This window comes from Pinus tabuliformis, chromosome Q, assembly GCF_031772625.1.
Source record: "Pinus tabuliformis cultivar Carrire ecotype Pingquan chromosome Q, CPIR1, whole genome shotgun sequence".
NCBI classification, from domain to species: domain Eukaryota; kingdom Viridiplantae; phylum Streptophyta; class Pinopsida; order Pinales; family Pinaceae; genus Pinus; species Pinus tabuliformis.
The window spans coordinates 200885109-200896782 of record NC_142296.1 but is presented as its reverse complement, the minus strand read 5'-3'; positions in this window follow the sequence as shown (position 1 = coordinate 200896782).

Here is an 11674-nt window from a genome sequence, read left to right as displayed (position 1 = left end):
CTCTAAGGTTAAAAAATTGTTTATCTGTTGGTCATCATCAAATACTTGCCAATTTTTCAAGTTATCTAGGATAGCAGGTCTGTGCCTGACCTCAGTAGTGTACTGATGGTTAGGTTGAAATGGTAATTAACAAGTGCTGGCAAACATTGCTAAATTATGAGCCTGCATATTATTCTTCCTAGGAATTACAACAACCTTGGTTTCTAGGAAAGTGTTTAGTATTTCTATAATGGTTCCTCTGTAACAACTTAATCTAGGGTATTTGGTCATATATACAGATTCAATCTGTTTTATCACTAATTTAGAGTCTCCCATGATGGAAACTCTTATAGCTCCTAACTTTTTAAATAATTTAAGACCTAAAAGAAGTGCTTCAGACTCACCATGTTGTTAGTTCATTTGAAATTCAGTATGTAAGCATGACCCTCTGAGTGATCATTCTCCAGATTATATATCCACACTCTTGCTCCTGCTCCTAACTTATTCACTGATCCATCAAATTCAAGGTGCCATAATATCTCATGTTCATAATTTTCATTGTCAGGGGGAAGAAAATTTTCCTTGTTTGCTGCATTTTGATTATCTTGTTTATTGGAAATCTCTTGAGTTTGGACAGTTTCTTTTTTAGCTGTAACTGCAATTTCTTTTGGTTCTGAAATAATACTGTTTGAAGTGGTTTGTTGTGTTTGTTCAACATTATACAAAATAAAAGAATCAATGTCCGAATGCAGGGAGTAGATAGGAAAGTTTTGAGGTTTATCCCCGCTACTCACCATATATTTCATTAGGGTCTCTCTGTATAGCATTTTAGGTTATCCAAAGACTAAGATTGCGGCATATGACATGTCAAGTTGCAAATATCCTTGGAGTTTAGCTCCCCATGATCTAGACAATAGAATGCCATATTTAGGTGGGATATCAACTACTACTATATCCATGAGAATGGTCTTAGCAGGATATTGTACTAAGGAAACACACAGGTCTTTGATTAACCCTAGACACTTTACTTGACTTGAGTCAAATGAAAATAAGTCCTTGTAAGGTCTAGTAATGTCTAAGTTTAATTTTTCCATAACTGATTTAGGCATTAAATTGTGTGAAGCTCTTGAATCTAACATTGCATTGTGCAAGATTTTATCATGAATGCTAAGGCTAATATAAAAGGGTGGTATTCATCCTTCTAATGGTTTTCCATTAACATCAGGACTGAATATAAGCTCAGGTTGATCATCAAACAAGTTGACAAAGTCTTCGTTCTCAACAAAGTTTAAGGTTTTGTTTATTTGAGACTTATAGGTTTCACTTTTAATCAGCTCTGTTAAGGGAACTAAAATTTTCAGTTTAGCTACCTCTGCTCCCAAATTGAAAGGCAAAGGGACTTTTTCTGTTTGAGTGCTTGGATTTTTCATAGCAAGAATTGGAGTAGGTTGCTCTTCTTTTTTTGCATTTGAGGTATTTTTCTGTGGATTTTCTAATATGGTGTCTGGAAATTTCTCCAGTGTCTCCTTGGAGGGGATTGAAGTGGATGGTTGATCATCAGGAGGTTGATCATGGGTTATATCTACAATGGTGGGACTAGGAGGGTTTTGATTTGGTCTAGGGAGAATTTGAAGAGTTTTAGTGACTGGAGTTGTTTTGATTTTCTTGGGTTTATTTGGCACTGTTTTCTTGGTTTGGTCAGGAGTATTAGTATTCTTTTTACTTCTCAAGTTGTATTGTTTATGTACCTCAAAAATGGCGGAATCATACCCTTGCTTATAATCAAATGATTCTCTAGATTGGGTCTGCAATTGCTGTAGCATATGTAGTTCCTGCTCATCTTGGGTCAAGAAGACAATTTCCTCATCATCTAATCCCATCAAGTTAATGTGTGTGTCTTGTTCAGGGTCATTTGGATGGGATGTTTCAACATAGTTTTCTTGAAAGGGAGGCCTAATATTCTGATCAGGTCCATTCTTCCCAGTATTTTGATTTTGATTCTTTCTAAAGTTTGGATTTCTCACTAGAGGTTCTTGTTGATTATCCCATTGAGGCTTCCTCTCAATGTTCTCTATCCTATCCATTAGTTTTTCCATACCCTTGGTTAGAACATCTATTTTAAGGTTAGAGGGTGAGGCTTCATCTTTCACGGGTCCTCTCCTTTCATTCCTAACCCTAGCTCTTTTTGCTAGAAAGTTGGCTTCTACACTAACTGCCACACTCTGCATGTATTCTAAAGTTGGAGGATTTCTCTCTCTGAGTTGGAAGGCCATATCAATATCAAACCCATCAGGAAACTTTATCAGTGTTAAGTTAGGTGGGGGTCTAAGATTGACTGGTATTGCATTGTATATATGTTAAATCTAGTACAGTAATCCTGGACTGTTTCATTTGGTCCTCTCCTGATGTTTTCATATTCTAAAAGGATCTGTAGAGGGTTCTTTTTCTTTTCCCATATTTTAAAAATTGCTGATAAAATATATCTAAACTATCTATGCTATTAGCAGGTAATGATTTAAACCATGTCCTAACATCACCAGCTAGCGTCTGAGCAAAAAGTTTCATATGAACATCTCCAATATCAATTTCATGCAATTCAAAATAGTTTGTCATTTTGTTTACGTGATGTTGTGCTGTATAAGGTCCTATGCCATTGAATTGGACAATTTTGTTTTGGTAGTCATGTGTTATGGCACCAAGTGGGGCAGGTAACACAAGAGAAGCATATCTTTTTGCGATGGTTCTAAGTTGGGTAGGGCTAAGAAGTGGGGTTGGGGTACTAGGAGATAATACATTAGTTGATGGAGAACAGGGAGTAATGGGTAACTGATGGGTAATGATAGGTTGGTATGGAAGTGAAGGTATAAATGGAGGTAATGAATGAATTTCAGAGGTGGAAGGGAATACTGGTGAACTAAGGGTAGTTGACACTGGTTCACAAAACTCAGGGATCTTAGCAGTAGTAAGGGATGACTGAGGGGAATTTAGAATATACTCATCAATTGACTGGTTTGCCTTTTGGACTTCGAGGTCTGCAATAAATTCTAGATCTAGAACTATGTCATCAAGTGCACATTCAGACTTGGTTCTGAATAGGGAAAGGTCAAATGACTCATCAAAGGGGAGGTATTCTAAAAAAAACCACTCATTAGGGCATGAATCTACTTTGATTGAAGGTGTTGGACTTACTGAACTTTCTTGTCTTTTGGATCTTCTCAAAATCAGGTTGGGATTATCCACTACTGGGGCAGGGTTTGGAACTGGATTGGCCCTAGTATAGTGAGTTCTCCTTGAAGCCAGAGTTTCGATCTTTTCTAGTTACTTTCTTTCTGTGAAATTTTGTAAATAACTTTAATAAACCCTTAAAGAGGCTCGAAATAAAGATTTGAAATTTTCTCAAAGGTTTATTAAGACTGAGGATTTGAGTCCCAGTGTGGTCGCCACTATGCTATCACTCAGAAGTTTTCCCTAGAAGTTATCAAAAGAAGGAATCATCTGAGGTAACCACAAACCAATATTTTAGGCTTAGGTTCTAGCCAACCTAAGTCCAGAGAGGGCTCTCTCTTTATAATTTAGCTTTGTTTTTATGAGATTTTAGGCTAGTTCTTAGTGTTCATGGGGTTTTGTTTTGAATTGAAGGTTGGGTGGTGGAATTCTTAGAGCAGATGGATAGAGCTAGGTCTTCAAGCCATTGGGCTATGGAGTCAATAAATGGATAGCATAATTGGACCAGATCATTAAAGGGAATGTTCACAAGGTAGGCTAGCAAAGCAAAAGGCAAATCTTCAGGTCTAATGGATGAAATGATTCTAACCAGGGTGAAAGGGCACTTAATAATCCTTGGACTGGTATCAGAATGACGAATAGAGGGTGATCATGAACAAAGGACAATTAAGAATCCTTTGCTATAGACCAGAGGAAAAACTACGGAAGCCAAAGAGCATTTAAGAATTCCCTAGCTAAGATAGTTTAGGAGAAACATTCAGAATGTAAAACAACCAAGACAGAGTGCATTCAAGCAATTTCTGAAATATCATTCCTTGTTATACATTTAGATTTTAGAGAAACAAACAAGATTATGGAGAAACATAAGAAGAAACAACAGTAAACATGAGAGAATACTTATTTGTATTTCGCTTTACACAAAAATCCTGTAAAATATCTGATCTTTATTTCTTGATCCAGCAAGCCAATCCAATCATTGATACAATAGAAGTTTTATTTGAGAGAAAAAGTCTATAGAAATGTCTTGGAATCCACCCTACATACTTTGAAATGTGAAGTATTTATACAAAAATATTTACAAAATATCTCAAAACAACTTGAGACTTAATCTAGGGAAAAAGAATATCTTCTTGCATGAAGATAGAGACAGATGTAAAATTGCTTCTTGCTGTCCCTTTTATTATGGTGTTGCTGGCTGTTTCTGTTGAGTTGGAGCCCTTTAAGCTGGCTGATAGTTGTGGTATTTCTATGCTGGAATCTTCTTTACTTTGATATTTTACTGATACTCTTTGAATCTATTACCCTTTGACCTTGCTGAGTTGTCTTTTACCTGTTTCACCTGGCTGCCTTCAGATTTACTGTGGTAACTTTTTGATGTAAAACTTTTTCATAGTAAATCTATCATTTTCTCCCACCATTCTGTCTCAGGCAATCTCATTTTCAACATTCTCCTGTAAATTTTGTCTACCTCTGTGTATTTTGCAAAATTTGGTTTGGTGAGAAACAAATGTTTCACCTCATGTTCTAGGAAAAACAGGTTCTCCAAAGTATCATACAATACTTTTCCAGTTGGCAGGGCTTTAATGCCTGAAGAGCTGGCTTGTTCCTTGGCCAACCTCCTGAGTCTATCACTATAGTCCAATTGGGTCATGAGTTTATCATTGATGACCATAGGATTGGGAAGGCCTTTGTCCCTCAAAATTTGAAATTTAGCCATAAACCTGTCAATGGCTACTTGCATGTTATGGCACTTTTCTTCTAAGTTGAGCATGAGGTTTCTTTTGGAAAGAACCTTTTTAATCTTTGAGATAGCTTTAGTCCTATCCTCTATGCCAAGCTCATGGAGCTCATATCTGTTCTTACTGTTCAGGAGGTGGATGAGTCGATTTGCATCCTCAGGTTTATCTCCTAATTCTTCCCTTACTTTTTGGATGGCTTCGGTGGCTACCTTCACCAAGTCTGTTTGCTCAAATATGAATTGGATTGATGGCAAATATCATTGACAGAGTCAAGGATATTGGCCTAGAGCATCTCTTTAGTCTGTCCTAGTGGTTTCTACCATGTCAAATATTTCTCTAGGACTTTGATTTTCTCACCCATCCTTAGGGCTTTCTGTGTTTCTTCTCTTTCCTGAATTTTGGAAAGTTTACAGTTAGTTTCTAAACTTGCCAATTTCTCCTTTAATCTTTTGAGCTCTGTAGCTTGGATGGACATCTCTTCCATAACTTTTACTAGTTCTGCTATTTTCTCAGTTGATGTACCTGCATTTGTAATGGACTCAGTTGTAATTGGCAGTGCTATGGTAGGTGGAGCTGTAGGTGCCAATGATGCTGCCACTGTGGAAGGAACTGTTGTTGTCACTGTGGGGATGGTAGTTGTGGAAGTTGTGGCCAGGTCACTTTGCTTGGACTGAATCAAAGTGTCTCCTCTGTTTCTTTAAGCTGATCATCTAGCTTTAGGACTAGGTCCATAAGCTCTTCATGTCCCTTTTGTGCTTCTATGACTTCCATTGTTTGAGGGTGATGTAGCTGGGGGATTTTGAGCTATTCTTCAGTGCATCAATGTCATCATTATTATTTTTAATTAGTTTCTCTGTTGCTTTCACATCCTTGGGATCATGTCCCAATTCTATCACTAAGTCCTCCAAGGACTTGATTCTTGTATCTTTGGACTATGAAGAGGCCTTCTCCAATTGAAACTGAGTTGACATATTGTTTAAAGAGTTTTGCAATTGGTGGGCTGCTATGGCTTTCCCTGTCAATGTAGAATAAATCATCTCACTAGTTTGCTTATGTAGCTCAATCTGGTCAATGGGATGAATATCCCTTGCCAGTACTTCAAAATCCACTCTTTTAAAATCTGTTGCTGTCCTTGGCTGCTGAGTGGTTAGCTTGATGAAGGTCATTTGCATCTTCCCCTATTTGACATCATAGGTTGACATAAGCCTTTTTTGATTGGTAGGGGTCATCTTCAGATACTGTGCATAGGTTTGGGCTTTCAACCTCTCATTTCTAGCCTTTATTTCTTTGTATCTCTCCTTGATGTCTTGGTCTTTATCTGCTGGCATTCTGAAAGAGGATACCTCAACACTTTGCTTCCTTTCCAACATTTGAGTGTGTGATGTGGAAGGTTCTAGAGTGCCTCCAGATGGAGTGGCAAGCCTACTCCCATCTCTTTCTGTGCTTGTAACCTCAGTTATCTCCTCTGTATATTCTTGTTCAGAGATAGGATTGAATCTTTGTCTCTTAGCCTAGCTTGTCTCTGCATAGGCTTGTGATGTTGCTCTTTCTGAAGTAGTGGCCCCTTCCATTTTTCTCTTGATGCTTTTCTCCTCATTTAGAGGAGTCTGTAAAACTAGGGGGGTACTCATGGTGGCCTCTGGTCCATATGTTTTCTCTGATTGCTCTGGTACTTTTGATTCTTTTGGTACCTTTGATAGGTCTAGTGATTCTAATTCTTTTGATACCTGTGATCTTCTGGCACCTACAGGAAAGAACCCTCATCAAGCTATTTCTCTAGATCAATTAATGTGTTTTCCACAAAAACTTCAGTACTATCCCTGTCCTCTAAAGTGTTTTCCACCCATTGCAATTGGTTGGAATACTTTTCTATTTCAGGGATGCGGTGATGAATATAGGGAGCCATCTTGTTTTTCTGCCTTTTGTTGTAGATGAAATCCAAGGGATCATATCTTCATATGAAGCTCTGTTTTAGATTTAATCTTTGAAGGATTAGGTCTACCTCCTTTCTAGCTTCTCTGCTATCACAAATAAAGGGACCTAATTGGTCTTTGATCCTGAGCCGGGCCTTCTTTTTGGCTTAGACAAAGTGTACCTCATCTGAATTTAGTATCTGTGTGTAGTACTCCAGAGCAAATAACCTCATTGGGAGGTATTTAGGTAGTTTGTATGGGGCCAGCTCACAGCCATAAATCATGATCTCAGTGTGGTTTTGGTATAAGTACCAATCACCTACTTTGGATTGTTTTGAGAATTGCATGAACCTCTTTATATCTGAACTAATTCTTGGAGGAGGGCTTCCTATCAGCATTGTCATAATGGGATGTACAAATAGGTCTATGAAGTCTGTATATGAATATGGGGAGTCATATTTATGGATCAGTGGAGTCCAGAAAATTACTGATCTAGGGTGACCTTTTGTGTCAAGCTCTTAGAGAGTAAAGGGGAACTTATCTTCTTACTAGTATAGGAAAAGGTGATACAAAACAGAGGAATACTTGAAGACTCGCTCATTACTCATCCTAAGGAATTGGTCATGCATCCTATCAACTATAAACTTGGCATAGTCATAGATAATAGCAGGAGGCTATCCTGGGGTGTATATGGATATGAAAGCCAGGATGATTTCATCTATATACTCACTGATGGTATAACCTAGGACACTGGATATCATTGCTACAATGTCCTGGCGAAATGGGGAAAATACGGTATACAGGTATGGAGGGGGTTCTTTGGGGGTATACTTTTCTTCTACAATGAAGGTTTAGATTATTTGGGCCAATCTTGCAGGGATGAGCTTGGGAAATGAGTCCAACAGGTTTCCAATGGAGAAAGGAGTCAATTTTTTCCCTGGTTGAAGTTGCAACATCTCATTAATAGATTCAACAGTGATGGTGAAAAGTATAGTTTGGTTCGGGGAAATCACTACTCTTTGACTGGGAATATAATTTGCATGGAAGTAATGGAAAATTTCTGGGAAAATGTGAACTTCAGGGAATTGGTACTTGGGAAAATTGGACTCCCAAAACCAATTTTATCAGCATGGTTCAGGTATTGGTCTCTGTATTGATAGTGTAGTTTGAGAGGGGATTCATGGACAGAGGTGCCCTTTATCTAGAAATCCTTATCAGCCTGGGGGATGTGGTCTAGGTCCAGATGAGGAGTGGAAATAGGTCTAACATCCATGGAAATTAGGGCAGCCATTCTCAGTTCTTGTCAATTTGAGAGTGGAGGAGGTGATTTTCAGTCCTTTAGGGAAATGGTGGTTTAGTACAGAGTAGGTTTGAGCTGCTAGAGTTTCTTTAATTAATTTTTTACCTTAACTAAGAAAACTCAGTAATTGGTTCTGAAATTGACAGGGTTTTCCAGTGAATTATGGCTTAAATACCTGGAATTAAGGCGAACTTGCTCTGAATGGGGAAACTGGCAACTGCGAATGGTTGAAAAGGCTCTAAGTGGGCCGGAAAGAAAACTAGGTGCTCTGTGGTGTCTTTAGGGTGCAATTGGACGTAGGTTGATAGCTTCGACGTTTGCAGGTGCATGCATGAAGTCTTATAGTTGAAAAAATGATAAAAACAAATGATTTGGGGCTTTTTGGCTTTATGCGCGAAAGTCAATTTTGGCGGGTACGGGTGAACAATAACTATTTTGGCATGTAGCGGGCGGGCGGTAAGTGGTTTCCATCGCATTGCTTTTGGGCGCTTGGTGGTATTGGGGGGAGGCTGCCCGATTCCATACGTTGAATGACATGTAGCATTGGGGGCCTGACAGAAAACAACTCTTTTCGGGTGGGTATTGTTCAGATGTCGGACCCATTCGAAATGGATAAAGGCTATCAGATGTGGAGGGGAGCGATCGTATGATGATCGGGCGGGGAAGTTGCACGGAGTCTAGTGGAGGGACTGGCGGGTGATTTAGTGTGGTGGCTTTTGAGTTAATGAAGGATTAAAGTGGGGTTAAGGCGTCGGGGTCATTAGTGGAGGGATTTAAACAAGGGATTATGTAACTTAATCGCGGATCGATTAGTTAGTGGGTTCTTTGAGGTTTGGGTAGAATATCATAGTTTATATAATTAAACTAGGGTATAGGGCTAGTTAATATTGCGGGAGTTAAATATATATGGGAAAAGGGTTTTTGTTTGGGATTTAATAAATAAAATTAGTAATTAATAAAATGAGCGGAAAGGGGCACAATACCCTAAGTATATGATATTTCATGTTTTAATGCTTTTCCAATAATAACATAAAAACTTAGGATATAGTGTTTTTGTGGGTTTTTAATATGAAAATGATTTATGTGGGGGAATAAATACTTTTCCTAGGTAAAAGTATTTTAACCTTAGGAAAAGAGTATTATTAGGGAAAATGAATGAACTGAAGGGGGGGATGAATTTTTATGAGGGGGTTTTAGTACTTATTGCCTATAAGTCATTGAGCCGAGGGTTTGGTCCCTCCAAAAGTCAGAGAAATGCTCTGAGCCTCTTTGACTTAGGGTTTTTAAGTACTTTGAACTTTATTGTGGGAAATTAGTTAAGTAAAAGGTGAAATGAATGAGGGAAGTTAATTAAATGACTTTGATATCCTTCTGCATGCTTGATTGTCCATTTTCTATAGAAATTTCATGATGGAAAAGATGATAAATATGCTTTTGTCTAATCAATCACCATACTTCTGTAACCTTTCTTCTACTTACCCATCTACTCATCCTACCATTTTCACTTCTTTTTATTAGGGTGCATTTGAGCTAGCAAACCCTTATCAAACATTTTTCTTTCTTTTTACAATAGTGGACTAACTAAACCTAACCTTATTACATCCAAGGGCTCAAATTAAATAGTTGAGCTCCTTTTATTTACTCTACCTATCTAATTATCTGCCAAGGTTACACTGTCTGGCCAGATTTGTATTCTCTATCTATAGACATGAAATTTAAACATGAAATAGCCAAGTTTAAACATTTTGACTATCATGGATTGTGGCAAAGATTACAAACTGCACACAATCATTTATTATGCACAAAAAGTAAATAGTAGTGGAATTTTGGCTTGCTCACTTTCATGGCCCTTTTTCTTTTCTTGGGGTTCATATTTTTCATCTTTTTTGACCTTTTTGTTGTTTTTTTCCTTTGATTTTTCTTTTAAGACATACCCTCTTTACATTTTTTAATTTTTTGAATATGGAAAACATTTGTAGAAAGTAAAGGTATGTACATATTACAGGTTTAATCTCAGTCATTCAAAAATTATGACTCCTATTGGTATAGGAACTAAACAAAGGCTAGAAGTTTTTACTTTTGCATTGAGGTCTTCATCATCAAAATTTAAAAATGTCCAAAAAGACCTAAAGTACAAATCTTTGACCACATTCTTCTATGCTAAGCTGACACATTTTTATATATCCTCGAAAATACTACTAATATAATTACAAAGTTGCATAACATGGATTAAACTTTATGCATTGTTGGCTTGGGTATCTCAATAATTACTAATTTATTACCTAATTTTTTGTTCTATATTTCTTCTATTTCTCAAGCTATCTTCTTGAATAACATTCATTTTTTTTTCTTGTTGATTTTTGGCTCATGTCTATTTCTCTCATCCACTAAATATAGGTTCTACACGATGTTATGAGTGATTAACCGTGTTTACAAGGGACCACCTTCAACAATACCAGATTTGAGCGGGAAATTTCCTTTATTATTCACAAAAACATTTTGGGTTTTTGTAGGGGCGGCTCCAAGTTTTAAAGATCTAAATTATTCTTGGGGTTTGGTGCCTCCTCTATTTCATTTATCTCCCCTATTCTTAATCCATTATTACTGTATCTTCTATATAAGCACCTTTATTCAAATTAGGGTTTAGATTCTTGTGATCATTCTCGGCTTGATCTATAAAACATCAAATTGATTTGTTGAAAATGAAGCCCAATTTTTATTTTGAGAATTTTAATTCTTGCGCACTAATGTCCCGCCTTTATTCCCTCCTCCCTTTTGAATATGCCACTGCTTCTCTTGATCTATTATTGGATTCATGTTCGTACTAGGTGGGTACTTCTTACAATCTCTAGCAAAGTGACTGTATTCATGGAAGAGTCTACATTTAAATGGGATCTTATCATAATCAAGACTTTGGAAATGAGTCCAACCCCCCAGAGTGAGGTTTATTTTTGAAGGAAACCCCTTCTCTAAATATACCTCAACACATATTTTAACACATGCAATTTGAGATCCTTTTGGTTGAACCCTTCCAAATATTTTTCAACTCACATGAGAGCAGAAGCCGAGGGAGCTTAACCCATACTGAGATTTCATTCAGGATATATTCATCTAAGTTGAAGTATAAAGACCACTTGTTCAGATACATTCCTCAGGACCCAAAAAAATAAGGCCCATTTATGAACATCACAACTTTATCTTCCTTGAATTGAAATAAAAAAGTGAAAATGCCATTTCCATGTGCATACAATATGATATTACCCTTCATCGTTAACTTCTAGGTCTTGTCAATTCATGATTCCATAGATTGGGGGGTCAACCACATCCCCATAAAATTTCCAACAAGAGCATGGTTAGAGAAGGCCAAGGTTGTTCTTTGGACTCCTGATGGAAAAGCCATTGAAAGGATGGATTCTGATTTTCTAACGAACTTTGCTTGCAATTTTTTTTACCTCAGATTCTTCAAAAGAGTAGCCACGAGGGCTTAGAAGGATACGACCATGTTAGGGGGAGGGCGC